General features: G+C 39.7%; 1 pseudogene; it reads right to left on the bottom strand.

Annotated features, from left to right (window-relative positions):
- LOC122195665 (photosystem II CP47 reaction center protein-like) overlaps nucleotides 1-26760 on the bottom strand; it is a 32523-nt pseudogene extending 5763 nt beyond the window's left edge.

Here is a 26760-nt window from a genome sequence, read left to right on the forward strand (position 1 = left end):
GTCATCATTAAATGATTTAATATCTTCCATCAAGTTATGAAACTTGATTTTTATTTCATTAAACCTTAATTAAACTCATAAGTTATGAAAAAAGACAAGAGTTTTGAAAGGTTTCAAAACTTGTCCTCAAGTTTTGGAATTTGTAAAGTTACCCCCATGTATACTTTAATTCCAAACTAGACCTTAGAATTTTAAAAGTTAAAATTCAACCCTTATACTTTATAATATTATCAGTTAATAATATTTATATATATATATATATATATATATATATATATATATATATGTATAAGAGTAAAGTCAGTCTTACCGTTAGTAGGCCTCATTCACGAAGCCGGTCTATAAGGGGGGTATAAGGTTACTGCCTATAAAATGGCAGTTTAATGGGTGTCCACTCTCACCCACCGCTTCCTTGACCGGTGGAGGGTCGTTAGTCGAACGGGTAGAACAAGGACTATAATTCTCCCTTCATTAAAAGTATTAATGATAAATACTAAGTAACTAAACCTTTTATAAATACCCAATCTTAGTTACTTAGGAAAATGTGAATAAGGTGCTAATCCATGAAATTACACTTTGCACTTTGTTTAAGTCGGTTAGTGGAGCGTGTGTGGTTAACCGGCACACTAACTCGTATTTAACAAGGTAGGCAAAGGGTAACTTAGTGTTTATCATAGTATCGATGGAGCGTGTGTGGTTAACCGGCACATCGATTGAGGGGTAAACACTTAAGGGTGCCAAGTAATTTGCATGGTTACTTCACACCTTGTTTTGTGATCCTCGGCATCCCAGTCACAAAACCTGAAGGGCACACTCGAGATTTAAACATGCCATTGAAAAGTTCAATGAATCTCAAAAAATCTAGGAGTTTCAAATCCAATTAAAACCTAATAAATTATTTCGTTTTTCATGGTGGAAATTGGTGAATCGTCATTCACCTACCTTCAAATATTCTATAGCTTGGATTACGACATCCCTCTTCCAAGTTATAAAATAGTTTGTTGGGTCCTAGCCTTAATATTTCATATTGGGTGTTATATTAAGGACTTTAAATCAACTATCTTGAATATCTCCCAAAAGATGTCTAGTTCAAACATCTATGATCTTCCCAAATATCTAGGAACTTCACTTCCTCCACCTCCTCCAATTATTCTCCCTAACCCACGAGTTCAAGGTCACTCAAGCCCTATTGGCAAGGCAAGGTCTAGGTGTGATCACATCTTGGAGATGAAGTCACATACTGACAAGCCGGAAGAGTTGGGTGTCAAAGTCTTAAAAAAGTTAGTGGTTCAATCACTTTCTAAGTCACATAGTGAGTTCCTTGGGACTCCTATGAAACAGACTATGACAAGACCCTTAATTATCTTATCTATTTGCTTGGTGCTGCTAAATCAGAAATGATTTAGTGTACTAGTAAAGCAAATTTGATTAGGAGATCAACTTCCCAAAACTTTATGGACAGGGACAATAGTGACACAGGAAATCCAGAAAAGCATTCTCTTCCCAATGGAAAGGGATCGGCCATAGTCAACTCGGTTGACCAAATGGTAAAGAGAAAGGCTAAGTCTGAGATAGTCCCATGTACTATTACCTAAGGGTCCATATGGTCCTATTGCCAAAAGGAAACGGTATTGGTTGCGAAGCTGTCAATTTTACCTGAAAGATCATAAGGCTAGTAAAGTCAATAAGTTTGACTCTATTTCAGGTAAGGTCCACTATCTAACTCGGTTAAGTTTCCGTTCTGAGATTCTTATTACAAGATGTGATTGGGTCACATGTTGATGTTTAAGAATAAAAGGAAAAGTGAAGGAAACATAAAGAAAGAGTATATTGAATCTGATCGTGAAGATGCATTTCTATCGCTTGATTGAAGATTGGATTCTTGAGCTACTCTTAGGAGTTATGATAGATTGCTAGGAAACAAGTAATAACATAGTTTTCATTTCAAGTTACATTGTAAGGAAAAAGTTTTTTCCACATTTTAAAATAAATAAAAGTTTTTTTACTTTATTTTTATCTCCTTACAATGGCATTCATGAAAACTTGATGTTTGTATGTTTATAGCAATATTGGAAATATGAATTTGATTCGTTCATTTGTGGTAGTGTCTAAATTTACCAAATAAGGAAATATTCTCATCACCCAACTTTCAATTGGACCGAAACTTGGAATCATGCAAGTTGTATAGTATGATGAATGAGAACTTTCGAGCATTGGAAAAATTAAGACTAACTACTTGTTCACATGGATGTGTGAGTTAAGAGAAGGACTAAGGGACCAAGTACACTTTCTTGTGCACTTGTCAAAGTCCACCACAAAAGATGGATAAGACTATTCGTCATGATTTACTAAGGTTTAGTAAGTATGATTATACTTACAAGCTTAATTATAATTCTGAAACATTGGAAAGTTTTCAATGTATGACAGAACGAATAAGAAGAATCAAATTAGGCAGAAGGATAAAAGTTTCTCAAATCTGAAAAGATGGGAGAGTACTTTAGTATCATGTTTTAAGGTCATCTTAATGATTTTGAGACCTTATCACAATTCATCCTCTAAGTACATTCTGATAGTTAAGAAGAGGAGTTATGAATTGTTGAAGTGGTTAAATCAAGAAGATGATTCATACTTCATTCCAAAACAATTCATAGAGTTATACTCTAAGATTGTAACTTGAGCGACATGTCTTAAAGAAGGTTTAAAACACTTGTCAAATGTAAGAGTAAAAGTTTTCAACTCTTGTACATTTGAAATTGGTAAGTTGTGATGTTTTTGGATAAAACAAAGACCAACTAAGGCTAATTGTGTTAAGTGTATGTCTTGATTAGAATCCACACTATCTCTTGAATATTTGGCAAGAAAGTCGTATAGGTCAAGGAGATAGTGGGAGCCTAAAAGATCCTGAAAAAATGTTTCAAGAAGTAATCAAGAATAAAACCTGTATTTCATTGCTAGCACACAAGTAGAGGTTTATAACCTATCATGCTGACATTTATGTGCCCATTCCAGTTAAGTTGGCTACACAATTGAGTTCTACATGTTCTCAATTGTTTGCATAACTACTTGGAAGCAATGGCAGGCCTTTGAGCTGCCAGGTGGCAACAAGTTAAGATTGCACAAGTTCAATCCATATGAGTTTGGATTTGTCATTATCCTTGTCATGTGACTATGGTTTTGACAATTCACATGGATAAGAACACATACACCATTAAATCTAAGTGTCATAAGGTTTCTCTTCGATTCATGAAAATGATGGTAAGGAAACTCTTTCACTAAGTAGATTTTGAGTAGATAGAAATTGTGGGAATGACAAAAGGTCTAAACATTATGATTACGACATCCCTATTCATAATTGTTTAGACACACATGTGAGCTATCTAAGAGAGGTGTATGATATTGATAAAGTCTTATTAAGGCAATCTAGTATCAGAAATCTGAACTTTGGTAAGAAAGTCAATAAAGTATTGATTTCTAGAAGTTCAGTTGATTTCTGGGTACATGTCAAAGCTAGTGGGAGCATAAGTGTTATGCTAATAATCATCATGTTAGTGGGAGCCTGATAATTATGATAAGTATTGCAAGTTAGCAATGTTAATTATAGAAAACAAAAGTTTCAATTCGTGAGGTTGCAGGGGTTGAAAAAGTTGTTTTGCTATAATTAAGGGAGAGAAAATTATACTTCATCTCAAATCTAAAAGCTTAGATTGAGGTTTTAATCGTATTTAGTCAAGGATATATATATATATATATATATATATATATATATATATATATATATATATATATATATATATATATATGAATTTTATGTTGGAATGACTCAACATAAGGAAATTCTGTATATGGGTCCATTATTTGCGTTCTAAAATTCAATTATGATTACGACATCCCTTTTCATAATTTGAATTATGAGAACTTGGCAAATAGAAATGGAAATGTTATAGCAAAAGACTGGTTTGGTCTTTATGTGAGACATCATGAATCGTGTCCCATATGCTTCGGATATAGGATTGATTACATGTGCTATATTCATCCTTTCTAAAATTTTCCAAATGCCTGGGGCATTAAGAAGGGAAAAGGTCTAGAATTGGATATGACTAAAAGGATTAATCAATTGTCGAGGACAATCTAAGGTTTACCAAAGATTGGTTGCTCAAGGACAGTTGGAAGTATAGTGATAATTCTGGAAGGACCATATTGACATAATTTGTAAGGAGGCAACTCTTGTTCAGAAGTGATAGTCAAAATGGAATATGGAAATGTTTCAAAGTTAGAAATCACTCAATTTGTGAAAGATTAGGAAACTTAATGCAAGAAGGATGTTTCCAAGGAGCTGATCTCCTTTGGAATACTCTGTAATGATTGTTGTCAAGTCTTTCTGACTTTGTGCATAATCATTACAAGAGGATCAATGCATATAAGCTTAGAATCTAACAGAGTTCAATAAATGGCATGAATTTGGAATTCTTGCATTTGCAGTAAGGATTTGGGACTGTGAAAGAGGATCATTGGAGTTATGTTCAATTGATCTAATTCACAAACTGAAGATCATAGACAAACATAGTATGCATACTTGGTGTATGACATGACTAGTGTTTAGAAAACATAGTGTACATGCTTGGAGCATGGGACAACTATTGTTTTAAATTCAAGAATAAAGTTGATAGCCGAAACAGTATACAATGAATAATGTGTAATCATATGGTGATAAATAAAAGGTGTTTTATTTATGTTCATAGGTTTTGATACCATATTGGATTCAATTATTCTTGTGTTTCATTTTGCATGTTTTGACTTCCAGAATAAACTAGGTTATTCTTCCGGAATGACTAAGTTATTCAAACCATCCACAGTCGGTCATATGTTGGAAGTAGATATGAATTAAGACTGTCATGGGTTGGCTTGTAGAGGTCTAAGGTGTTGGACAAAGGGCTACAACACTCATGAGTGCTCATAAGTTCTAAGTATTGGATTCAACCCGTGCTCATTGGAATCAATTCATGGATTTTATCACGAGTGATCATGAGACGATAATATCTAATATTCTTCAAACCTAGAGATATGATTTGTTACTATGAGTGGATTGTACATTGATTGCACGAAAACGCACTCGGTAACTCGGTGTTATAAAACGTGCCTTTGTGTATGATTCAACAAGTAGTAGAACAAGCCATATGAGTCGAATTTTATCAATTCCTTTTACCTTCGGGATAAAAGCGATATCTGTGGGCCCCTCGATGATTTGATGATGACAAATGGAAGTGCTCGGCCGGGCCAGGACTGATTTGATTTGTTCAATTAGTCAGTCGTCATAAATCGGAAATCGGGAAACAGCGAATGGACAAAAAGAATGATTATAATCCATGTCTCAGTCCATATGATATCTAGAATGGAGGAATATATGATCCCTTATCTAATGGACGTGTCATTGATTTGTTCAGAGTTCGACAGCGGCTTTAAGAGCTACGATTGCTAGTCGGGTTATGAAGTCGTGCTTGCAATAATAGTTTTAGACTTATACAAGTGGGAGACTGTTGGATTAGATGTCTAAGCCCATAACTATTATTGGTATGTACTTGACCCGAGAGTAGCATGGTCCATTTGGGTTGCATATCATCAGGACAATTTGTTAGGATGGACTTTTGAGAGAAGGTTATTTATGGTTTATTAATATATTATAAGTTATAATATATTAATATGAAATCATATGTTTTAATTAGTATCGATCAAGAATTAATTTGGAATTAATTTAGTGATCAAAAGATACTAATTAAATCTATGGGGACTAATTATGACAATTAGTTATATTTATATGTGTTGGGCTTATGACCCATGTTGGTCCAAGTTTATATATGGATACATAAAGAGTTGGGCCACATGAACCATGGATCATAAAACCCATGGGTATGGATTATGGGTTATACCCATGACCCTTGGAATCCTACATATAAATAGGTTACTCCATAGCCAAAATCACCACTTCTTTTCTTAGAGAAATATGGAGGTGTTTTGGTGCATGGAATTCTCTCTCAAGAGCCACCTTTGCCCTAGGTGTGTTGTGGTTCCATTTGAGGCATTTCATACTATTGGTGCTGTCACACCCCAAAACCGGAACGGTGGAAACGTTATGGGGTGGATGACGTCATGTCAAGTATCACAACACATGCATTATAGTAATCAAAGTACAACAAAACATTGCATTAATAGTAATAATTTTACATGGTTACATTACATTACATCAAAGTAATACAAGTAAAATATAATAAGTACAACATGGTACTAAGCTATCTTCATCAACAGCTCCGGGATGTACCTGTCTAATGCTAACCTGAGAATACAAGTTATTTGAAAAGAGAGTATCAGCATTTTTACAAATGTTGGTGAGTTCATAAGTATTTAGTGACATTTATCCAAATAACTTTAATAAGTAGTAGTTTAAGTGTTTTCTGTGTATTAGAGTTCTTTCCAGAAAATCCTATATTTTCTTTAATAAAAGCAGCCTTCTACCAAGACTGGTCAGTGTTATGTGGTAAAAAGTAGTTTTCCCTTAATTGCTATCATTATCAAAATACTGAATTTGATTATTAAGGAAGCAAGAGACATCAGGGAAATATATATGCCTCAGCAGTGAGGACTGCTGACTAAGGCAAAGGAATCATAGGTTCCAGGAGATTATTGCACTAACGACACGCCTGGTTCAGTCTAACAAGTGGAGACACAGACCCCATAAGGTACCAAATGAAAGGTACAACTGGTAAGGTTTAAAACAGTGAACAACAGACCCCAGACAACATCAAATGAAAGATACGTCTTGCAAGGTCAAAACAGAGAAAGAAGACCCCAGACAGTATCAAATGAAAGATACGTCTTGTAAGGTCAAAACAGAGAAAATAGACCCCAGACAGTATCAAATGAAAGATACGTCTTGTAAGGTCGATACAGTGTGACTCTGAAAATGAATTACCAGCATACAGTGTAAATTGCCGATGAAATACCGTTACCTTAAGGCCAAAGAATTATAAGGTAACCCGGGATACTCGTAACCATACTAACTAGAGTACCAGACGCCCTAAGAGCGTATAAAATATGAAATTTGTCACCCGTTGGCTTGGTAGGCCGGGACTGTAGCTAGCAGTTTGGGTGCGGGGTTGTCAATCCCGTATAGATCTATACACACAATGTCCGCTCTCCCTACATGAGATTCTGGTTACCAACTACACGATGGAGAAGGCCGTGTCCTGAAGATGCATCCCAAATAGTGGGTAGAGACTTCCAAATAGTGGGTAGTGTGTAAGTGCTGAACTAGAGGTAGAGACTTCCAAATAGTGGGTTGTGTGTTTCTAATGAAAGTGTAGACTAGAGGTAGAGACTCTTAACTGAATTGACTAGAGAATTCATGTATGGATATGTTCGTATACTTAATATATAACTAATGAATCAAACGACCTTCGGACGGCCATCCGATCCCACCAGACCACATCTCAACGAAGAAAAGGAAATAGGGCGGACAAGCCTTCCTATGTCCTTCAATCATTACTTATATGTATCTAGACAAGCACAGACATACATCTAACTATGCTTGAGTGTGTAACAAGTGGATTCTTATCGTGAAGTATAAGTGTGCCAAAAGTGAGTGTATCACAAAGTAGAAGCGATAACAAGTGAAGTAGGAGCGTATCAAGTTTAAGTGAAGTAGAAGCGATATCAAGTATAAGTGAAGTAGAAGCGTATCACTAAGTAAGAGTGTGAACAAGTATAAGCTTCCAGGAGGTATAAGTGTATCACGAAGTGGAAACGACAACTGATGAAGTAGAAGCGTCTAACAAGTATAAGTGACTACAAGTATAAGCGAAGTAGAGGCAATAAAAGGTATAAGCGTATCAGGAAGTGAAAGCGTTATCAAGTAGGAGTTTACAATAAGTGAAAGCGAAGCAGTGGTAATTAACAAATATAAGTATTCGACATGAAAGAGAAATTTGATGAAAACCTTGGAAAACCTTTATATTTAGGAAAATCACATTTTTTTTTGTATTATTTGGTAAAATCAGTGTGAAAACCTTTAGAAATCCTTGGAACCAGTATAAATCGATTTGAAATGATTTTTGAATAAAACAATATAAGTAAGAGTTTGAAACAGTTTGAAAACCTTTTTGAAAGTCATCATAGTATCCTACTCGGTAAAACAGTGTACAGTGTGGTAAAATCTTGTGCATGCGGGTTATCAATCACATGTGATTGATATGATAACCGGCATTTTTAACTTGTATTCCCCCCTACAAAACATGTAAAAACATATAAAAGGCTCATTCAGGGGTATGAACTCACCTGGTGTAAGTAGGTCCGACGAAGGTGTCGTTTGGGCGTTCGTTGTGACGTAAAGACTCGAACACACTCAATGACCTATTTAACATATGATAACATATGTTCACATACAATTAGTATATTTAATACTAATTAAACACGTATACACACTCAAAGGAGCAGAAAACACTTTGGTTAAGTGCTTGGGGTGTCCCGGGTAGCATCTAAGGGCGTGTAATGGCACTAGGGACTTGGGATTTGAGTTTACTCCCCAAGAGTAAACATTTAAGGGATTTTACAGCCACATAACACATACATACATGATTTCACGGCCGTGAATGCATGTTGGTGCAATTTTGAGTGTTTAATGGCTTGTTTGGACTTGGGGTTTGTTGGTATGAATTTCTAAAATGCCTTGGAATGGACTAAATGAATTTATACCATTTCAAAGGGAGTTCACGACTGTAAACTTGGAGTTTACTGCCGTAAACTCTCCTATGGTTAAGGATAATTGATTTGAGGCACTTAAAGCAATCACATGTGTTTCTACTAATTTTTCCAAGCCGTGGGGTGATTTAAGGGCATCATTTAACATACTTTTATGAGTTTATGGCCTAAGGGTATGTGCCATGGCCGTAAAGTCTTGTATGATACATTTTGATATGATTAAGGCCTCCTAACTATTTTTAGATGGGTCTAGGATTTACCACAAGGCTATTGGTTAAGTTTCAAGGCATTCTAACATGTAAAAAGGTGTTTACTCCCCATGTTTGAGGAGTTTACAGCCCAAGCACATGCCTTGGCCGTAAACTCTCTTTTGTCCCTCAAAATTCTAGTTTAAGGTGTTCCAAGTCCAAGTTTGTAAGCCTCAAAGTCGTATCTAAGTCCCAACAATGATTTGGAAGGGTTAATTGGCTCTAAAACCCCATATTTATGTGTTTACGGCCCAAGCATGTGCATTGGCCGTAAACACTTGTTCCAGGTCCTAAATCTCATTTTAAACATTAATTTGAAGGCTAAAGAGGTTAGATAACAAGTTAGGAATGTTACCTCTTTTTTTTGGAGCCTTAAATCTATGTTTTTGGACCTTAATCTTGGATGAGGAGAGAGTTCAGTGAGAGAGAGGGTGGAAAAGCTCCAAATGGAGTTTACTCCCCCTTATATATGGGTGGGAGTTGGAGCTCATTGGAATTCTACCCAATACTGCCGTTATACGGGGCTTTTGGTCGCACCTGATTTAGTGGTCGTAATAATAAAACTTAACATTTTCCAAATAAATGGAAATGTGTGTTGTGTGTTTTTATTTCCTTTTATCACGACTTAACGACATATTAAACATAAACAACTGAAACATTTATTAAATTGACGACCTCCAATTAACGGAACTTTTATAAACTGGAATATTCCGTTAACGGTAACGGGGAAATGTAACGGAACAACTTGGGTTGTCACATCATCCCCCCGTTAGAGGGAATTTCGTCCCGAAATTCAGGTCTAGGCAAGGAAGTAGGTATGAATGGCCAAGTAGAGGTAAGAGAGTACTTCCTATATGGTTTGTCCTCACATTCCCAAGTGAACTCGGGTCTGTGTTTGTCATTCCAACAAACCTTAACGTACGGGATGCGGATCCCGTCTCGAGTACCTAGTGGGTTCCGACTGGTGTATATACGAGGTTAGGGTTCTCAATGGTTTCTATCAAGATGAGTGAGGCACGAATAGTGAAGTCGGGAAATCACAAATCAAGTCTAAGAAGTGGATCGATCGGGTGTGAATCTTGTGGTATATCTGAAGGCAGTAGCGGCCTGAAAAGGGTTGGACCAAGTCTCTATGAGAATTCTCAGATGGTCCTAAGCTCTCGGAAGGGTAGAGCTTTTCAGTACTCAAAACATAGTGTACTTCTATGGCAAGATCATCATTGGCGTGATCACCATTCCGAAGTTCCTAACGTTCTCTCCCGTATTGGTAGCGTAGTCCTTCAGGTTGGTTCTTAGAAAGCTCGGGTGGTCCTTCGGTTTCGCGTTTCATGTCAACTGGCTGATAGAGACTTTCTAGGTCATCGGATGGGTTGCGTATCTACGGTTATCTGTCTGCTGTAGAGTGTCTATCTCAAGCTTGTGCAAAATGGACCTGCACTAACGAATCTTGAGATACGGAAACCCTGAGGGCCGGGGAGATAGGGTTTCACCAGACGAGCGTTGGACTATCTCAGGAGGTGGTTCTACTATCTCTGCGTGAGATGGTATTCAAGGAACACCTAATAGTCCAATGAATCTCTAAGACTTTGGTTTATTCTAGCGTGGAAAGTGCATGCTCCTGCATAACCCTTCGACTAACACCAGGACTGGTGTCAAGTCTATAACCTCTTCGGGATCTGGTTCATGAGGCTTAACGCAACTACTTTCGCACTTTGATCAAGTATTCTTAGCTGTGGAGGTTATCCCATGGTCCTCGGTATCCTAGTGTTCACTTCGGAGAATGTATTTTTATCGTCTACAGGGCGACGACAATTTCCTCCATGCAAGAGGGTGGAGGATGATAGGCACTACCTGTCTATAACAGGGTGGGCAATGTGCCTGAGTAGTGCGAGCATATACTGCAACTACTCTTCCGAAGGTTCTGAGTTTCCTCGGTCTAGGTCAATTCTAGTGAGTATAGGGTCTCATCACTCGGGACTTTACTAGCTTAACCCGTAGTGATTCTCTTGACTCCGGCTCCTATGTTATGGAATAGGGTGAAAGTGTTTTGCGAAGAGGTTCATGGTAGAGCTCATGCTTGGCTTAACCACCAGTACTTGGTGTATGCAAGCAGTATACAATTGAGGTCGGCAGGATGTTCAGCTGTGCGACTCCACCCCGAACCCACAACCCAACGAGGAACAGGGAGTAGGGAGGAAACACACACCTTAAATCTTTTTGATCTCAATTGTATACCACCTTTACGCATATACCTGGTTATGGTGGTCATCCCTTATGAGTTCTAATCTCTATGTTTACGAACCTGACGTGCGAGGTGCGAAGGGTCTTTTTGGGGAAACTATGAAGTACGCTTCAGTTGGTTGTCGTCTTCTGGAGTATCTACAGTGTCTTTCGCTTCGGTTTCCATCTGACTACGAGGGGTTGGTCAACGGCGCTGGGTACCCTCTCCTGGGTACTTCGGAAGGTTTGAGATAAGAGGGACGATTGACGGATCGCATTAGGTTTGATTCATTTGTGTTAGGTTTAGGTTCGGGAGAACCTTTATTTGCCGACATGGCTACGGGGAAAGTTCTTTTTACACAACACTAAGAATGTACACATGGTTGCACGAAGTCGAACCATGATCAATAGAGTCATCGAAGTTGGCACACTCCGACATGGTATAAAATGAAGATCGATAGAGTCATGTGCCGAACAGGCACACAAGTTCTAGGCGTCTCGGGTTTCATCCTGTGTATCACTACCGCGGATACCTGGACTGATAGAATCGACGCGGAACTATAGAGAGTTCTAAGTGTTTCCGAATAGAGTACCTTTTCATGAGTGGATTCTCACAAGGCATTTCTATAATCGCCTCACATATACTAGTCATGTATATTTAAAGTGGGGAGGACTGTTGACTGAGTGAACTCGCCCTAAATCCACAACCAAACGAGGAGCAAGAAATGAGGCGGCATTCGCTCACTCTATGTATGTCCATCTTAAATATACATGGCCGTAACGTATATGTTTAGCCATTATAGTTTTACCTGATGAATTTTTTAAATTTTATAACAGTGCTGCGACTTTTGCCCTACTGGAAGAATTTACGTTTGAATTAGTCTTTTATTGTTTTTAGTTTAGTTATCCGAGATCGAGAGACGTACCAAAATCTACTAGGCTTCTTGATGCTTCTCCCTAAGCATTAGAGTTAGGCTCCTTCTGTGTCTTTGTTGTTTCCTTCGGTTGGGCAATCCCTTTTGAAGTGTCCAATCGCACCACATAGACGGCAAACTGGATTGGTCGTCACATTGGTGATTGATGCAATACGCTCCATTGGAGTTCTACATATGCGAGCAGTATGTCCCTTCATGTTGCACCTAGCACAATAGAGTTCCCGGTAGGCACCATGATGATGGTAGCTGCAACACTTGCTGCAGTGGGGAAGGTCTCCTAGGTATGGTCTTCTTGAGGTCGGGAGGGAAGGATTTAAAGGGGTATAAACTGCCTCAGCTCGTCGCCTTTCAGAAGGTCCTTGAGCCGAGGTACTTCCCTCCTCAATCTTGAGTTTTCTCTTTAGTGGGTTCGGTGAAGGTTCTTGGGTGACTGGGTATGAAAGTGTTGGTTGCTGTTGTCCATCGCCAAGATTGGAAATCCCGACAGGGCCCTTGCTAACATTGGCGGTGTTAGCATTCAGGTGAGCCATGACAGCTGCTACGGCTGCTGAGACTGCAGTTTGGAACGTAGCTTCATCGAATAAGAGAGCAAGTTTCTTGCTTGTGGATTGGTTACGCTTCTTCGGTGGCATGGTTTTCCTACAAGGAAAGGAATACAAGGTAATGAGAGACGATGGTTACCCTGGATATTTATGTCCTGAACGTATTAGGCATAACTTTTTCCCGTGCCTTGGGTACTGGTCGTCTGAGTGTCGACCTACATCCCTATGATGTAGTCCTGGTAATCGAAGTGGGTGTATGAGTATCGGAAAAAGGCCACAAGATGCGAGTCGTTCCTACTAAGTTACCTTTATACTGGGAAAGGTTTCACTCTCTGGCCTGGAGAGATTTGAGAATGGTTCGGAACTAAACTGTGGAAAGAGAGGCTCGCAAGGGCAGATGGCTAAAATTCTCTCAATAGAGATGCGGGGATCTGCCCTAATCGTGTATCTGGAAACGGGAAACGACAATTTACCTAACACATAGCGTGAGTAGTGTAACCACTAACTCGCTAAATTGTATTATTTTATGGGTGTATTAGCGTGACGCACACGAGGAAAAGACAATTCTCGGGTTCCATGTACTGGCTCCCTCTGCCTGCCTCGTATCTTTGACTGGAATCGGCGTTGGTTTCCTTCGGGTAGTTTCCTAGGGTTCTCTTCTCGTATGGACATATTGAATTTCTACTCCGCCTTCCTTCTGATTCCAACTCTGGGTGTCATCACTTCATGATGGATGACTGGGAATCTCCGAAGTTTAGGCGAGTTTCTCACCGATGTCCCTAAAAGATATGGGCACTTGGTGAATTCCATAGTCTCGACCTAGTTCATTTATTTCCGAACAGGAAATCTTCTCAATGAACCTCTTTTGGGTCTGCATCAACTCTTCTGTCAAGCATTGAAGTGGGTAGGGTTTTCTACAAGGTTCGTGCGAGAATGGAAATGTCTAAAGAATCCTAAGAGATTATTAACATTTCACTGTATGATCCATATCGAGTCCTGCTACGATTACACAGGGTATACAAATCATATATAGCTTAGATCCGATAGGCCTTCGAATATGTGATACTACTCTAGAACCACATCCCAACAAGGAAAAGGAAATAGAGCGAAACCACACATTCTTAGCCTATGGGATCCTTATTATATATAACATTGGGAGTATACTCTCTATAGTTGTAGGTATATCAATAACGATCTTTTTAGTTCTTCACACAAAGTTATCTATGCATACTAAAATACCCCTATGGTATTTTAATTCTTGTTTGATTCTTATCTTCTGAATATCATTCTGGGATTAGTGTGAATCTTTTAGTGTTCTAAAATACTCCTATAGTATTTTAACTTTATGTTTGGCTCTAGCATTCCTAATTGGTAAGTTTCATACTTGTTGCAACACCACTATCACTCCCAAGCACACGTTCATCGCATCTCGAATAAATGTAGCTGATCAGGTTACATTTATTCCAGCTTACGATTACATAACTGCCCAGGTTTGACGGCAATGCTCAACATCTGAAGACTTTTATTATTGTTCTTCTTGTGATACTTTTGTTCAAGTGTTTAGATTCTGGATGTTATTATACTTTGGTAAAATATGGTTATATTTTAAAGTATAATTCTTGGTCAGAGTGTTTTATCCCATTGTGTTTATAGGTTGTATATCTTTTATGAATTGATATACTTAGCTCACTATAAACAATGCTTTGATACTAATCTGTCACACCCCAAAACCGGAACGGCGGAAACATTCTGGGGTGGATGACGTCATGTCAAGTATCACAACACATGCATTATAGTAATCAAAGTACAACAAAACATTGCATTAATAGTAATAATTTACATGGTTACATTACATTACATCAAAGTAATACAAGTAAAATATAATAAGTATCGCATGGTACTAAGCTATCTTCATCAACAGCTCCGGGATGTACCTGTCTAATGCTAACCTGAGAATACAAGTTATTTGAAAAGAGAGTATCAGCATTTTTACAAATGTTGGTGAGTTCATAAGTATTTAGTGACATTTATCCAAATAACTTTAATAAGTAGTAGTTTAAGTGTTTTCTGTGTATTAGAGTTCTTTCCAGAAAATCCTATATTTTCTTTAAAAAAAGCAGCCTTCTACAAAGACTGGTCAGTGTTATGTGGTAAAAAGTAGTTTTCCCTTAATTGTTATCATTATCAAAATACTGAATTTGATTATTAAGGAAGCAAGAGACATCAGGGAAATACATATGCCTCGGCAGTGAGGACTGCTGACTAAGGCAAAGGAATCATAGGCTCCAGGAGATTATTGCACTAACAACACGCCTGGTTCAGTCTAACAAGTGGAGACACAGACCCCAGAAGGTACCAAATGAAAGGTACAACTGGTAAGGTCTAAAACGGTGAACAACAGACCCCAAACAGCATCAAATGAAAGATACGTCTTGCAAGGTCAAAACAGAGAAAGCAGACCCCAGACAATATCAAATGAAAGATACGTCTTGTAAGGTCAAAACAGAGAAAACAGACCCCAGACAGTATCAAATGAAATATACGTCTTGTAAGGTTGAAACAGTGTGACAATGAAAATGAATTACCAGCATACAGTGTAAATTGCTGATGAAATACCATTACCTTAAGGCCAAAGAATTATAAGGTAACCCGGGATACTCGTAACCGTACTGACTAGAGTACCAGACGCCCTACAAGCGTCTAAAATATGACATTTTCACCCGTTGGCTTGGTAGGCCGGGACTGTAGCTAGCAGTTTGGGTGCGGGGTTGTCAATCCCGTCTAGATCTATGCACACAATGTCCGCTCTCCCTACATGAGATCCTGGTTACCAACTAGACGACGGAGAAGGCCGTGTCCTGAAGATGCATCCCAAATAGTGGGTAGTGTGTAAGTGCTGAACTAGAGGTAGAGACTTCCAAATAGTGGGTTGTGTGTTTCTAATGTAAGTGTAGACTAGAGGTAGAGACTCTTAACTGAACTGACTAGAGAATTCCTGTATGGCTATGCTCGTATACATAATATATAACTAATGAATCAAACGACCTTCGGACGGCCATCTGATCCCACCAGAACACATCTCAACGAAGAAAAGAAAATAGGGCAGACAAGCCTTCCTAAGTCCTTCAATCATTACTTATATGTATCTAGACAAGCACAGACATACATCTAACTATGCTTGAGTGTGTAACAAGTGGATTCTTATCGTGATGTATAAGTGTGCCAAAAGTGAGTGTATCACAAAGTAGAAGCGATAACAAGTAAAGTAGGAGCGTATCGAGTTTAAGTGAAGTAGAAGCGATATCAAGTATAAGTGAAGTAGAAGCGTATCACTAAGTAAGAGTGTGAACAAGTATAAGCGTCCAGCAGGTATAAGTGTATCACGAAGTGGAAACGACAACTGGTGAAGTAGAAGCGTCTAACAAGTATAAGTGACTACAAGTATAAGCAAAGTAAAGGCAATAACAGGTATAAGCGTATCAGGAAGTGAAAGCGTTATCAAGTAGGAGTTTACAATAAGTGAAAGCAAAGCAGTGGTAATTAACAAGTATAAGTATTCGACGTGAAAGAGAAATTTGATGAAAACCTTGGAAAACCTTTATATTTAGGAAAATCGCTTTTTTTGTATTCTTTGGTAAAATCAGTTTGAAAACCTTTAGAAATCCTTGGAAATAGTATAAATCGGTTTGAAATGATTTTTGAATAAAACAGTATAAGTAAGAGTTTGAAACAGTTTGAAAACCTTTTTGAAAGTCATCATAGTATCCTACTCGGTAAAACAGTGTACAGTATGGTAAAATCTTGTGCATGCGGGTTATCAATCACATGTGATTGATATGATAACTGGCATGTTTAACTTGAATTCCCCCCTATAAAACATGTAAAAACATATAAAAGGTTCATTCAGGGGTATGAACTCACCTGGTGTAAATAGGTCCGACGAAGGTGTCGTTTGGGCGTTCGGTGTCACGTAAGGACTCGAACACACTCAATGACCTATTTAACATATGATAACATATGTTCACATACAATTAGTATATTTAATACTAATTAAACACGTATACACACTCAAAGGAGCGGAAAACACTTTGGTTAAGTGTTTGGGGTGTCCCAGGTAGTATCTAAGGGCGTGTAATGGCACTAGGGACTTGGGATTTGAGTTAACTCCCCAAGAGTAAACATTTAAGGGAGTTTACAGCCACATAACACATACATACATGAGTTCACGGCCGTGAACTCATGTTGGTGCAATTTTGAGTATTTAATGGCTTGTTTGGACTTAGGGTTTGTTGGTATGAATTTCTAAAATGCCTTGGAATGGACTAAATGAATTTATACCATTTAAAAGGGATTTCACGACTATAACTTGGAGTTTACGGCCGTAAACTCTCATATGGGTAAGGATAATTGATTTGGGGCACTTAAAGCAATCACATGTGATTCTAGTAATTTTCCAAGCCTTGGGGTGATTTAAGGGCATCATTTAACATACTTTTATGAGTTTACGGCCTAAGGGTATGTGCCATGGCCGTAAAGTCTTGTATGATACATTTTGATATGATTAAGGCCTCCTAACTATTTTTAGATGGGTCTAGGATTTACCACAAGGCTATTGGTTAAGTTTCAAGGCATTCTAACATGTAAAAAGGTGTTTACTCCCCATGTTTGAGGAGTTTACGGCCCAAGCACATGCCTTGGCCATAAAATCTCTTTTGTCCCTCAAAATTCTAGTTTAAGGTGTTCCAAGTCCAAGTTTGTAAGCCTCAAAGTCGTATCTAAGTCCCAACAATGATTTGGAAGGGTTAATTGGCTCTAAAACCCCATATTTATGTGTTTACGGCCCAAGCATGTGCCTTGGCCGTAAACACTTGTTCCAGGTCCTAAATCTTATTTTAAAAATTAATTTGAAGGCTAAAGAGGTTAGATAACAAGTTAGGAATGTTATCTTTTTGATTTGGAGCCTTAAATCTATGTTTTTGGACCTTAATCTTGGATGAGGAGAGAGGTTAGTGAGAGAGAGGGTGGAAAAGCTCCAAATGGAGTTTACTCCCCCTTATATATGGGTGGGAGTTGGAGCTCACTGGAATTCTACCCAATATTGTCGTTATACGGGGCTTTTGGTCGCACACGATTTAGTGGTCGTAATAATAAACTTAACATTTTCCAAATAAATGGAAATGTGTGTTATGTGTTTTTATTTCCTTTTATCACGACTTAACGGCATATTAAACATAAACAACTGAAACGTTTATTAAATTGACGACCTCCAATTAACGGAACTTTTATAAACTGGAATATTCCGTTAACGGTAACGGGGAAATGTAACGGAACAACTTGGGTTGTCACAGGTGCTAAGCTCTTAAGGCCAAATACATCAAGACTTCAAGCCACATAAAAGGTATGTTTCCCTAACTAGTATATTATATGGTTTATGTCAAATGCATGCTAGTTATAGGTTTAATGCCTTGGAAACCATTTGCATGTATAATTAGTGAAAACATAGATCCAAGGTATTTAGGGTTGTATATGCACCATAGGATGTTATATTATACCAAAACCCAACATAATGATGCAGAACCATAACAATATAATCATGCACAAATAAAAACTGAAAACGGAAGTCGCATACCTGCAACGTCCGATGCTGCTCGCGTCTCCAAGGTAGTCATCTGAAAAGCCCTGCCTCCTACCGCAGGCGCCACTGCTCGGACCTGACGTCCGTCTGTGATCCTCAGAGTTGCAGGGGCAGGTGCTATCACCCGTCCTGCCGAAAACAAACTGAGGCACTGGGCCTTCTGGTGGCCCCGTTGACTGCAATGGAAACATATCAAGTCTGGTCCCTGGGTGGTGGTAGCAGTACAATCCTTACTAAGATCACCTGTCCGGCCGCACTTGAAGCAGCCTGAATCTCCACCACTACCACTCCTACACGCACCCTCGTGCGTTCTGCCGCACCTCCCGCATCGGCCGCAGCTCGGGTAATCCCTCGATCTCGAATCTGACCCCTCTGGCCTTTTGCCCGAACCAGTGGCTACCTGAACCTCATTCGGCTTCCTTTTCCGGATCTGCTCCAAATCAATCTCTCTCTAGCTCGTGTGATCATATCCTCCAACGTTTTGCAGCTGGACCTGCTCACAAACTGCCTGATGTCATCCCTCAACATCTCATGATACCGGGCCTTCTTCATCTCCTCGTCCGCGACATACTGCAGAATAAGAAGGTCCCTCTCCCTGAACTTGGCGGTGATCTCCGCCACAGTCTCAGTAGTCTGTGTCAAATCCTGAAACTCCCGTGCTAGCTTGCTGCACCTCAATAAGCGGCGAAAACTCAGCCCTGAACTTGGCCAAGAAATCGATCCATGTCATCGCGTCCAACGCGACATCATCACCAATGGAATGACCAACCTCCTCCCACCAATCCCTCGCTCTGTCCTTCAGAAGACATGAGGTGAGTCTGAGCTTGTCCCCCTTGTGTCACACCCCGAACCAGACGGCGGAAACGTCCGGGGGCTGTCGTGACTCAATTGAATACCATCACAATGAATATACATGAAACATAACATCATTCATCACCAACATTTGAATATTACAACTGATAGTGTTTACATTCATTACATTGTCTCAAACCATTACATTTCCAAAAATTAAATTGTTCGGTTCATACATAAATAAACTGCAACCGTCACTGAATATGTTTTCCTTTGGTTCACTGGTTCCCTGAGAATACAAGTATTTTGAAAAAAACGTCAACATATGAAATGTTGGTGAGTTCATAAGTAGTGTTTGAAATCCAATGTTTTGTATTGTTTGAAAACCACCAGAAAATCCGATATTTTCTGAAAAGAAAAGCTTTTGAAAATGTTGTGAAGATCCATAGGTATGCTTGTTTGTTTCTATACTTAAAAAAAAATTTGTTCGTTAAGATTGTATGCATTTTGAATCTGTATGTATTGAAAAACCCTAGGAAAACCCGATGTTTTCCTAATTTCTTGTATTACATGAAGTTACATTGAAACCATTGCATAGCGTATAGTGTCAGTCCCAGGCGACGTTGGATTATTTTTGAGCATGATTAATTACTACAAACCCGCATTACACAAACGCCCAGTTTATAGCTATACTAACGATCCCGAAGGCGTCGTCCGTACTAATCACGTTATCCAATCGCCCTGACTATGTGTAGTCCCACATCCGAAGAGAAAGAGGTCACGAAGACCCCGGTGACTCCATTAACCGGTTGGGGATAAAATGTACGAGGGGTCCCTGACCCGCCTCGCATAAAATGTAGACTTTACTAGCTATACCAAAGGACCCTTGGGGACCAGTAGTATACAAGCCATTGAAAGTCCATTTACGTTGTGTCGGGTCGGTAAAACCCAACACTCCGTAAAAAAAAATGTCTTCGGGCCTTAAGATCAGATCATTGGGCTAGCTAGGCTCAACGAACAAGATTTTACACTTTTGGGGCCCAAAGATGGTGCGTAGACGTCTGTGCACACTCGTATGTATAATGAATTACCAACGTTACTTGTATGAATCGTAGTATCGTAGTGTCGTAGTGTTAGTAGTTGTAGATTTCTATTGGTTCGAGACCGAGCCAATTCGTTTAACAACGACTTTTGGTATTGTAATGTATTGTATTTCTTCGATAGCCGTGGTACCATTGTTTGCATGTATTGAAATAGCCTTGAAAAATTTCTGTTTCAGCCCCTCATTGATTGTAAAATTTACTTTTTCAACCCTTTTGTAAAATAATTTCCGGTTTGGTCCTTGAATCGATTTTCTTGACATTTTAACACCAAAAATTATTGAAATTAATATTTTTCTGCATATTTTTCAATGAAAATAGTTTAAGTCCCTGAAATTTCAGTTTTCTCGGTTATAACCCTTCTTTTTCGCAACTTTGACAATTTTGGCCCAAATTGTAATATTTTTTGCAATTTTGGTCCTTTTTAAATTTAAAAAGCATTTTAAACCTTTGAATAGGATTTGGAACACTCATAGTCCACTGTTTTACAGAAAAATACAGTTTTGGCCCTCCAAAACAGAAAATCTCGCATAATGGGCCTCATTGGGCCAAAAATGTCATTTTTAGCCCATTAAGCTTGAAATTTATGTTTTTAATCCCCTAAATGAGTATATTTCCAGAAATTGTTTTATTGAAACTGTTTTGGCACACCTCATCCATCAGAATTCGTGATATGCCAATTTGGACCCTTAATTTTGTATTTTTCACATTTTAGGCCCAAAATTTGTGTTTTTAACCCAAAGAAAATTGTTACTAAACCACTTAACCATTTTTCTTGAAACACTTTGTATGTAGAAATATATTTGAAGCTAAAATCATTTAACACAAGATATATCTCGGTTTTGAGGGGTTTTATGGCTAGATCCAACATTATAACACACAAATGCATACATATAAGCATGGAAATCATACAAGGCATATAAACACATATAGATCTACACTTTCACTTGTATTCCCCCCCCCCCCACAAAACTCATAAAAAACAGAAAATAGGGGGTATGAAGCTCACCTTGGGTGTGGTTTCGGTTTTTGGAAGAAAAGATGGAGGAAAACTTGATGATTTTTGGCCTTAGCACCTTTCCTTGGTAGATCTCGAGTTTGAGATGGTTCTAGGGTGCAAGATCATGATTTTTGCATAGATTAGGAAAGGATTTTGATAACAAAAGAATCTAAACCATAGATCCAAGTATAATCTTACCTTAGATGATGATTAACTTGCAAGATCCTCTTGAAAGTCCCTAATTTTCGAGATTTTTGGAGAGGGGAGGAAGGAGAGTTCTTGAGTAATCTAGAGAGAATTTGAGAGATTTTTGTGTGGGTGTATGGCCGAGAGTGAGAGAGATAGGAAGAAGAGATGTGATCTTGAAGTGATATGCATGGAAGAATGAGAAATAATGCATGGAAGTCCTATGGGTAATAGTGAGGTGGCATCCAAAGTCAACACTTCCATTTCTCTTTGGGTTTGGGCCTTGGGCCGAGAATGGGAAGAGAAAAAAAGGATTTTTGGGCTTTTTGCCCTTAAGCCCAATATTTGAGGTAGTTTGGGTGTTCATTGGCCTTATAAAATAAAATTGTGATTTTTATGCTTTATTAAGCTAGGTTAGGTTAAATTATGGATCAAAGCTTGTGATTTATTTCATTCTAGGCCCAGTATGGCCCAAAATTTTGAGATAAATAAGTGTGGGTCCAATTAGAGCCCAATTAGGGTTCTAAGCCCATGATAGTCTATTTGGAAGCTTATTGGTCCACTTGGATCCAATAAGGAAGTTCTAGTCCAAGGTGTACCTAAACAAGAACTTTTAGGGTTTCCAATTGTTTGATGACTATTTGTAGTACTTGTATGAGGTATTTGATTGAAGTTTTTGATTCACTTTAACTTGAATGTATAGATTACATGACACAAAATTTCCAGTTGTGACACCCTTGGGACACCGACTCGTACGGAATGTGTTGGCAACATCGGCCAACCACCTGCTGCTAGCGATGGGGTCCCTAGCCCCATGATAATCTGGAGCTCTGCAAGCTCTGAACTATTTAAATGTCATAGTATGTGCTCCCATCAAAGCCATTATCTCGGTACAAAAGGCTCCCAGTCTCTCATCCAAGATCTCCAGTATACCCTCCTTGATCGTGCCAAAGATCACAGGAGTCTGATCTAGGATACTGCGCGTAACCTCAGCTGATATCAACTCTTTCATCCGCTCCTCGAGCTGCTCGGTCCCTGAACCTGAGCCTGATCCCTCTCCGGTGCCTGATCCGCCTACTGGTCTCTCTCGCAATGTTACCATGCTGACAAACACATAACTATTAGAATAATCCTCACTGCTGAGGGATCTCACACACACACTACAAGTTTCCTAGTTTTACTTCAGCCCCTCTTGAATCGAGTACAGATCCTCTGCCTTCAGTAGTACGGGCCCATACTACCTTCCACATCTATCTGTACTTTCCTCAAGAGTTACCTTGGTTCCACCAAGTCCCTTACATTACTACTATTGCTCCCAGCACTATACTCATCCTAGGCTTACCCTAGGGAAATCTCCGACTCCACCCAAACCAGTCCTCAGCTGCTGAAGGCCTCCTTGTGATGCCAATTATCCATCACCTGAATACCATCACATGTGACGAGACTCAGATAATCTTTCAAGTAAAAGACTCGTCCCTACAACGGTTAGAATCAAACGAGAGCTGCGCAATAGGGCCAAATCCAACACTATGAGATTATTCAACCCTGACCACATGTGACGTGACATATTCACCTAATAGCTAACTCCCATCACTCAGAATCCCATAATGCACAAAGCAAGCAACATTCAGACAAGGGAAAATCTAACCATAATATACTCAAGCAATCATAATCTCATATCAAGAATCTGCACTAGCATGCAACATAAGCTCATAAACTCAGGCATAACCTAAACAGGCTATCCTAAAATTGTCCAACCGGTACTATCATGCAGCTTAAAAGCACATATAACAGGCACATAAGGCATCCTCCCTAGATCCTTAGTCCTAATATCGCATGCTGTTCTACTAACTGATAATCATAACATAAACTTGTATGGGTATTTTGGGGCACTTACTTGAGCTCGGTTGATTGCATGCACCACACCCTTTTCTCTTATCAAAGTCCTTTTTCTCTCTGAATTCTTTTCGCTTTTCTAAAACTGTTTCATTTCTAAAAACTCTTTTCACAAAACTGTCTTTTCATTTTGAAAACTTTTAGACCAATCCCTTAGTTTGAGTTCAGACACACCCGAGAGTATGTCTGAATCCCTCAAACCAAGGCTCTGATACCAACTTGTAACGTCCCAAAATTCGTACCATTTTTTTTAAAATCATTACCAAAACCATAGTCATGAAAAACATATCATAAGTCATAACATGAATTCAGAGTATCATTTCCAAACATATGTTTATTATCAGAGTAAAACATCCCGGGCTGACTAATCTATGGTGTGTGCCATGCGATCACCCTGAGATCTTCCTTCCGCTACCGGAAGTACCTGAAACCAAAACTAAAAACCGTAAGCACGAAGCTTAGTGAGTTCCCCAACCTACCACATACCCTACATAAACACATACAACAGATTATGGGCCACGCCCGCTACTTCGGGCCTCGCCCGCTACCTCCGGCCTCGCCCACTACAACGGCCCCGCCGCTCCAGGCCCCGCCTGGCTTCGAGCCCCGATCGGATACAGATCTGTTTCACATAGGCCTCGCCTGTCACTGGGCCTCGCCCGTTAACACATAAGCATATCACAACATACAAGCATATCACAACACATAAGCTAAACATATATTAATGGACACTGTCCTAAGGCCTCACCTATCTTGGGCCTCGCCCTTGTCCTGCTACTGATGAGTCATGGAACCCCATCCATACTCCTACTGATAGTGAGATACGGGCCCAACCCACACTCACTCTTGCCCTAACTTGGGCCTCGCCCTTGTTCTGCTGCTAATGAGATGTGGATCACCGTCCACACCCTGCTATTGGTGAGATACGGGACCTCGCCCACACTCACCTCCCTACCAGGCACAAACATTTATCACACAGACAACATGTATAAAGTATCATATAAACCATTCCTTGGGCACCCGCTCGCTATCATTGGACCGTGGTCCTGAATATCATTCTAGCATACTGCGCCTAGAGCTAACCCTCGGGTCTTCCTACTCATAACTACATGGGCCGGCATTGTGGCCGTAGACCCATTCACATAAAGGGAAACTCACCTCGTACTGCTGAACTTGTTGGTAACCCCTTTAGCTGCTACCCGACAACTCTCTGAACTCCTGCTCCACTAGCTCCCCGAGCTACCAATATCAATGCAACACTTAGTCTAACTGTCCCCCAAAAGTCAACTAAGTCAACTCTGGTCAAAGTCAAAGTCCTGGTCAAAGTCGACCTTCCAGGTCAAACCCTACTCGTCGAGTCCGCCTACTGACTCGCCGAGTCAGCCCATGACTCGCCAAGTCCATCAATTTCCAAGTCCTGTCATGTCCAACTCACTGAGTCTCCACCCGACTCACTGATTCGAGTCTTACCTCGAAGGGTTCGGGGTTTCGCGACCTGACTCGCCGAGTCCAAGGCAAACTTCAACAGACTCGCCGAGTTGCTCATCCAACTCGCCGAGTCTATTTAGTCTTTCATATATTCAGAAGCTTTTTGAGTCATGCAGGGACTCCAAACTGTAGATCCATTCTTCCAAGGCCTATCCCTCACGTAAAGTTGCAAACTTTACGTGTAGCTAAGGAGATCTAGGCCCAAAACATTCCATACTCGGGTTTAAGACAACCATGCTTCACCTACACCCTTAAGACTGATACTTTATGACTCTTTAGGCTAGAATACACTTAGATCTGAAGTAGCAACTTCAGATATAGACTTCTAACTCCAATTGGCTCTAGAATATGGCATAAAGCCCCAAATCTCATGACAAAAAGGAAACTATGAGTAAATGAGTGAAGGTAATGACTTCTTACCTTCAAATGCTCTGAAAAGCCACACCAACTCTGGATCGAAGGTTTCCTCTTGCACCACTATGAACTTCCTTCTCTTCCAAGCTTCAAATCAAACTCCAAGGCTAGATCTTTGTTCAAAAACGGATATGACGGCTAGGGTTCGATGTTCTGGATGAGAGGATGTGTAAAGGAACCCTAAGGAAAAGAATGAGGTGCTTAAATAGTGCCCAAAGCCCCGAATTTAGGGTTTCCCTCTTCAGACCGGACTCGCCGAGTCCATACTCCGACTCGCCGAGTCGGTTACTTACTCCTCGACCCGGATCCTGCTCGGACTCGTCGAGTTCCTCCTCGGACTCGACGAGTTGATCCCCCCCCCCCTTGACTTAGGGTTTTCTTTCCTTTCTTGGTCTTTCTGATTTTCGGGTGTTACACAATCCCATCTCTGTCTACCAAAACGACCGAAAATGTTTCAAAAAAGGTAGGCATACGACGTACAAAAAGTTCGCGCCCTTCTTTATCTCTAAAAATAGAATGTCCTAACCATACAACCGCTATTCCATCCCCGTTATCCATTGAGCCCGCCCTGAATAATCCCCATTTTGTCGGATTATTTTCGATGTAATCACAAAAGGCTAATTTTTCAGGAATTTTAGACCAAGATTCAGATAAACTTTGATTTTCGGCTAACCCAACACTAACTCTTCTATATATTTCTTATTGGAAGTACCCTTGATCCCATTGATAACGAGTAGGCCCGAATAATTTGACAGGGGTAGTCGCTGAACCATACCACATAGTTCTGGCAACAACAAAACCTGCAAAAAAAGACAACACCGATACTACTGGAAAGGACAGCTTCAATATTGCCCATACGCAGTCCTTTGTATAGACGTTGGGGCGGGCAGACACTAAGATGGAATAGGCATACTAATATGCCCAAAGTCCCTGCCGCAATATGATGAGAGGCTATTCCTATCGGAACAAAAGGATCAAAACCCTCCACACCCCACGATGGATTTACAGCTTGTACTTTTCCTGTTAGTCTATAAGGATCGGACACCCATATGCCAGGACCATACAAACCTGTTACGCGAAATGCACTAAAACCAAAGCAAGCCACACCTGCTAGAAATAAATGTATTCCAAAGATCTTGGGCAAATCCAAAGAAGGTTTTCTTGTACCTTCATAAGAAAATATTTCTAGATCCAAATACACCCAATGCCAGATAGCTGCCAAAAAGCACAACCTAGAAAACACAATATGCACTCCGACCACACCTTCGTAACTCTAAATACCTGGATTGGTTATAGTCCCCCCCCCCCCCCCCGGTGATACTCCAACCACCCCATGAATTGGTTATTCCTAAACGAGTCATGAAGGGTATAACGAACATACCATGTCTCCACATTAGATCAAGAACAGGGTCAGAAGAATCAAAAACTGCTAATTCATACAGGGCCATAGAACCGGCCCAACCAACAACCAAAGTTGTATGCATTATATGAACAGAAAGCAACCGTCCGGGATCATTCAATACAACGATATGAACACGATACCAAGGCAGACCCAT

Source organism: Lactuca sativa, chromosome 8 (genome assembly GCF_002870075.4).
Source record: "Lactuca sativa cultivar Salinas chromosome 8, Lsat_Salinas_v11, whole genome shotgun sequence".
Classification (NCBI taxonomy): domain Eukaryota; kingdom Viridiplantae; phylum Streptophyta; class Magnoliopsida; order Asterales; family Asteraceae; genus Lactuca; species Lactuca sativa.